We start from the raw sequence: 6,810 nt of genomic DNA on the forward strand, positions 1-6,810 counted from the left end.
TATTAATTGCTTATTATTTAATTTGAATTGAAGCGATTATCTTTTTATTTATAAAAAAAGAGAAAAATTATAGATTTCAAGAGTATTAAAACGAGAATTTAATTAAGTAATTTGGTTGGCTTGCCTGACGGTGTTGTCCGGCGCCATCACGACCCTTAGTGGATTTTGGGTCGTGACAAAGACCCTCGAGACAAAAAAAACATAGAATGAAAACCGTCATGCCAGAATAAGAGAACAGCCGGGACTCTTTTCCGTCACCTCGATTCTGCTTTCTCTGCTTGCCTCTGACTGAATTATTCTTAGGGTTCTGTTCTACTTCTTGCCAAGGTATCCTTAATTTTCTGAATTTGTATTTGTTAGGTAGTAGAGAAATTTTTAGATTATTAACTACTACTGTATCTGTTCATTTTTCCTGTTCTCCTTCTCGTCAAAGTATGGTTCAGCCGAATCAATATATTCTTGTAGTAGATAATTTTTAGGATTATTAACTGGTATGGTGTCTTTTCCAATGCTCCCCATTTGGAGATTTTCTATTTTTCTAATTCTTCAACATATTTTGACTTGTACAGATCTGAAGCTGATTTTAAGGAGTTTTAACTACTATCGAAGAATTGTACGGCAGTAGCCTAAATAGAGTAGAATTATGCTTTTTTGGATTTTGAAATGGACAATTCACCCCTGTACTTATGCTCTTTTGTGAAAAGGGAGATGGTGAGCATTAACCTGCAAAATAGACACCACACAAATTGTTCTTCTTCCTCAATTTAAAGGCACGCTCCTAGAGTTACTGCTTAGATCTGAACAAAAATAGACATTGAACATAAGGTGAAATACCCTTTAGTAAAATGGTGTACAGGGCAAATTGTGGTGGGTTGAAGAGGTAAAACACATGTACAACAATAAAAGCAATAATACACTGTTAACCATGGAGCTACACATCCCTAGTGCACAAAAGCATGTATCCCCCTACTAATTAAAGACACAATGAAATAGAAGAAAAAATACTTTATACAATAGATTAGAAAAACTAAGCAAAGATGTGCAGTTTCTTACACTTCTATGAGCATGAGATTCCATCATTATTGTAAGAAAAGACATTACCTAATTTATTTATCTAAAGAGATAACAATAGTTAGGGAATCACAGTAAAATAATTTTTATTTAATACTTGCTGATTTTGATAATGTATCTTACTCATGTGACTATTTTGAATTATGGATTTCAACATTATATATATATATATATATGCTGTGTGTGTGCGTGCAAACTCATGCATATACCACTATAATTTAGAAGAGCAGTACATTGATGGAAATATTAGACAATGCTCTAAAAAAAAAAAGTGACAGTACCAACACATCATATGAGTTAGGACTATTCTTAGATTTCATCTATTACAAGTACTTCAAATATTCTTATTTTCCCTTTTAATCTTCTAATCTAGAAATAGAATTGGAGCATTGACTGATTGAGAGATTTCGTAACTTTCGTTTCTTCTTAACACTTTTGATTGATTGTTAATTGTATGGTTTAGTTTAATGTACTGTTAATTTGATAAACTGAAACAGCCACTGCTTAATGTATTTTCTAGTATTTTTGTGACTCTTTGCAAATCTAAATTGTACAAATATAGTTCCTAGATCTGATAGTATATGCTAGCTATTGGTTTTATAATTCCCTAATTTTGGTGCTTGAATCTAGCTACTAGTGGAGTTCCTACATCTGATAGATTACTATGGAGCTCCTCAGTATCAGAATTTCTCGGCCCATCTCCAAGGTATCATATGGTTTCAATCTATATTCTTCTTTATTTTTTTCTTTATATTGTTATAAGTTATTACTTGTAGGTGATGACAGTTGGAAGAAGAACTTTTTTATTCTAGGTAAAGAAAGGATTAGCTGTTTCAAAAAGTCAATTCAGAGTAGAATAGGGAAGTTGATAACATGTAAAACTCCCTCAGATCAATTGTATGGCTTTTGAAAGAAGATGAACAAAATACTCAATTTAAATAAAAAGAAAAGAGTTTTCATATAGGAGAAACTAGAGCTAAAACTATGATATTAAATTAGGAATGCAACTTTTGCATTTCTTTTAATATTTGAGCTTGAATATTTTTTTTATTTTAAAAACATAGCTTTCACCTCCCATGGTGTTGGGGAGTTTGGCATGGATCCCTACCTCGTATATAAGCACGACAAAAAAGGATTACAGTGGAGAGGGATATAAAATCAAAGCCTTCATGAGAATACCAAAGTACATAGCTACTTATAACATAGAATAAAAGTAAATCAGGTTCATAAGACGATCCCAAGAAAATCCAGAGAACCTCAATGTACCTAGAGCTAAATTTGAGCTTGAATATGCAATTTTAATTTTAGTAAATATGTCATGGTATTTTTAGAACTTTCACTGTATTGCTTCTGGAGCTTTTACTTTATATAGAAATCCTGAAACTTAGCAGTTTCAAGTTGGTTGTTGCCGCTGCTTTAAGTGGGTTATGCTTTTATCAGTAACAACAGTAATTTTGGTTTCGTCCTGGTTCTATAAAGTTCACGTAAGTACTTGAGATTTCTCTCATACTTTGTCATCCTTTTTCTAATCAGATATATTATTAGTTGTCTATTCTCCATAATTGTGAGTATTGTTGGCTTTGCATCAGTCTTCCGTACGAGTTCTGCATATTGAGTGCGTATATTGGAAATGTCTGGACGAGTCATATGACATACTTGATGCTCTTTGGTCTGCTATTATTTTGCTTGGTTTTGTCAATAGAAGCTTTTTCTAGATTGGTTTGTTTGATATATTATGTTTATTTTGCTATTGTTTGGTGTAATATTATGATGTCAGGTAGTATTGCTTTTTTGTAATATTATAGCTTGTTACATATAATAGATTTAGTGATATTTTATTGTTGAATTTAATGATGTTAGTGTAAGAAGCTCTAACATTTCATAATGCTATAAAATATATTTTTACATCTTTATTTTATATTCTACAGTGTTAGCAACCTAACCATCTTAAGTACTCATTTATGTCCTAAACAAAACTAGCTAGTAGTAGTTTGCTTTCTAAACTAACATGAATTTGTTCTTTGAACAGATCAAGAATTTGAAGATATGAAGAATCATCTTTGAGACAATGTAGAGTGAGTTGAAGTTTAAAGAACAAGTTGAAGTAGAAGAAGAATCTACATTATTTTGCTAGCAGTTGTTTAAAGATGTTATCATTTGTACATGCAACAATTTCGTTTTTTTTTTCTCTAGGAGTAGGAAAAGAATAATATCATACAATTAGGATACGTATACTTTTTGTAATGCGACTCTTTAGTTCTTTGTAATTAAAGAATTATGTTTTATATGAGAATTGACTATTTTGTACATTTTCCTAAGTCTGTATACATGTGAAAGCATAACTACAATTAACAGAAGAAATTCTAATCTCTAAAAGCACTTAAAAACGACCGAAGTAGTTGCCGTTGTTGAAGTTTTTTATGACCAAATGACAAATAGCGAAGGGAATTTCTAGTCCCTAGAAGGAGATATAATGACCGGATTTGTTGTTGTCGCTAAAGGGTTTTTAACGACCGGAGTGGGATCCGGTCGTGTACTTTTAACGATGGGGCTTTTAACGACCGGCGACGACCGGATTTGAACTTTTAGCGACCAAATTTTCCCTCGTTAAAGGCCCGTTTTCTTGTAGTGTAACCCATACAGATTCAAGACCTAAAATTCAAGACCCATCAAATACCAACACTAGGGTTGGGTTACAACCCTAGCTATGGGTTTAACTACTCATGGAAATAGCAGAAATCAAAGATGAAATAAGGATAAAATTTATAATACTAGATTAAAAGATAAAAATCTAATGTTGGAAGATAATTATAGTACAAAATTGCCCAAAATAGAATTTTCAGCCGTCTCACGTGCTCAGCAAAAATATAACTTAACCTAAAATGTCAAAAAGATCTATTTATACTAAGCTAAAATTTCCGGACAAAAATGCCCCTGCAGAGGTTTTGCGGCCACGTAATTCTCACCGTGACCGCACTCTTGCTTTTGCGGCCACGTAAATATGACCGCGGCCACATTTTTAACTTCTGGATCTGGGATGAGCATTGTTTCGCAAAGCGCGTAATATGCATCGCGGTCGCGTGGTGGATTTCGCTGCCGCATAATTCATACCGCGGAGAGCACTCCTTGTTTTTGCTTGAAATGTGAACTCTCTGAACCTCAGCAACCGCAGTCCGCATAATTTCAATCGCGGCCGCACTTTTCTAGCGCGAACCTCGCCCAACATTTGGCCTGAATATGCACTCTCTGATTCTACCTTTCGCGGACCGCGTATTTGTGGCCGCGGTCGCGCAATATTTGTGCGGTCCACGTTTCAGGTCTCCTGGCCAGTCTTGGTTTTTCTTTCAATTTTGACTCCTTTATGAGTTGATTATGCCTCCTTTGGCACATTTTGATCAATTCCAGCAAGATGAGTTTCCGGAAATACCTTTACGCATTTTAGGCCCAAAACGCAAGTAAAAGAAAGCAAATAATAGACTAAAATCCTCACTTATCAACGCCCAAATGAGGGGCCCCAAGGGGTGGTAGACTCCTTCCTCATAATGGGGATGTAAATTCCTTTTGTGGTACCACAAAAAAGGTTTTTAAAAATAAAGTACTACTTTTATGTTAGCGGTGTGCCGGTGATTTACGATTCTTTCCCTAAAAGGAAACACCTTTTTACTTGGAGAACAAGGTTTTCCTCTCCTATAAATTTAATTTTGTCATCCTGGTTGTTAGGGATGTTCATAAAAACCCGAAAAATCGAACCAAACCGAAAACCAAATCAAACCGACCAAAACAAACTGATACTTTTTTATTTGGTTTGGTTTTGGTTTTGAATTTTAAAAACCGATCAAATTTGGTTTAGATTTGGTTTTAATCAGAAAAAAACCAAAAAAAATTGAACCAAATCGACTATAGGAGTAGCTATTTCAAATTTATTATTACACCTATATATATGTATATTTTTATACAAAGTTTCAAAATTTTTATGGTAAATGTTAATAGTTTGCACTTTTAGTATAGTTCTTTACCTTTACATTCTAGTTTGATTGGTAGTTTTCTTTTGTGAAGTGTAAGAATCCATTTCGTGTTAAAAATAATATATTTTTAGTTGAGTCCTTAAATTATTCATCACTATTTGATTCAATTATCATCAATATATCTTGGTAAATAATAGATTTCTCAAAGGGCAATTGATTTGATAGTGTTACGTTGAAAATGTGGTCGCCAAAATATGTGTTTGGTAGTGTATATCTTATATTTAAGAAAAAACAGACAAAGAACCAAAAAAAACCGAAAAACCGACAAAACCCGACATAAACCGAATCGAGAAAAAACCGACTTAATTGGTTTGGTTTGGTTCTAATATTTGAAAAACCGACTTACTTGGTTTGGTTTCTTTTTAGGGAAAAACCGATCCAAACCGAATCATGAACACCCCTACTGGTTGTATCAGAATTCTTGGCAATAAGAATCTCTACTATTTCTCTTTTATATTTCTTGTTCTCCTAATATTATATTTTACGGAGTAATAGAATTTTACTCCTATAACTCTAGGGTTTTGCTTCTACAGAACTGAAAACCCTAGGTAGGGTTTTAAATAGGGCAAATATTAACGTATCCATTCCACAACAAAAGACCCAAAAGAAAGCAGGCGTTCACTTCAAACACCAAAACAGACGAATGGCAGATGTACCAAACGAAATCACAATCATTATTCTCTCAAATTTACTAGTGAAATCCCTCTTACGATTCAAGTGTGTTTCTAAGTCATGGTGTTCTTGGATTTCATGTCCAAAATTCCAGCTCTCTAATCAACGACGACAAGGAGCAATCGTCACCATGTTTGAACGTTCAACAACTATACATGGGACATAAAACCTTCTTTCCGAATCATAAACCAACAACTCACTTTGGAACAACTCAGTTATCCTTCACGAAATGAAATAAGATTTATATACGATATAGTAAGCTTTTGGGTTCTTGTCATGGTCTTATACTTCTTCATATAAGGAGCATATTTGCATTTGGAATCCTGCTACTCGATTTTATACCAAGGTGCTTCAGCTTGACGACTTGAATGATGTTGGCTCCTACCATGCACGTGGGGGACTTTGTTTCGACTCCTCGAAGAATGTTACAAGGCTGTGATTATTATGGACTATGAGAGCCCAGATTATGGAGGCCAGTATGTTACGCAAAAGCCGAAGGGGAGTAAAGTTGATGTCATGTGACCAGGAGGTCATGATTCGAGCCGTGGAAATAGCCTCTTCCAGAAATGCAGGGCACTGCTAGAAATCCGGAAAAAAGCGACCACGAAAAGCGACCAAAGTTGGTCGCTTATTGGCCAAAAAGCGATTAAACACGCCTGGTCGATATTAAGCTGGTCCCTTTACCTTAGGGACCAAAGTTGGTCGCTAATTAGCGACCAACTTTGGTCTCACAGGTAGAAGGACCAAATTTTCCGGGCAAAGCATATAGCGACCAACTTTGGTCGCTCAAATATTTTAATATTATAAATTTGGCGACCAACTTTGGTCGCAAGATGTAAATAACGTTTTATTTTTATTTATTGTTAATCATATCAAACGACCAACTTTGGTCGCTATATTAATAATTTTTATAATTTTTTATTTAATTTGCGACCAAAATTGGTCGCAAATGGCAAGAATTAATTTTTTTTTTTTAACTATAAGCGACCAACGTTGGTCGCAAAATTACCAAAAAATTGTTTTTTTTAAGTGAAAAGCGACC

At 34.3% G+C, this 6,810-nt stretch overlaps 1 long non-coding RNA gene across 1 annotated transcript; it reads left to right on the top strand.

The window, feature by feature from the left end:
* On the top strand, positions 227–3,358 carry LOC109230624. Its single transcript, XR_002068690.1, has 3 exons — positions 227–327; positions 1,702–1,777; positions 3,101–3,358. It is a non-coding gene; the product is annotated as an uncharacterized LOC109230624 (long non-coding RNA).

Source organism: Nicotiana attenuata, chromosome 7, assembly GCF_001879085.1.
Source record: "Nicotiana attenuata strain UT chromosome 7, NIATTr2, whole genome shotgun sequence".
Classification (NCBI taxonomy): Eukaryota; Viridiplantae; Streptophyta; class Magnoliopsida; order Solanales; family Solanaceae; genus Nicotiana; species Nicotiana attenuata.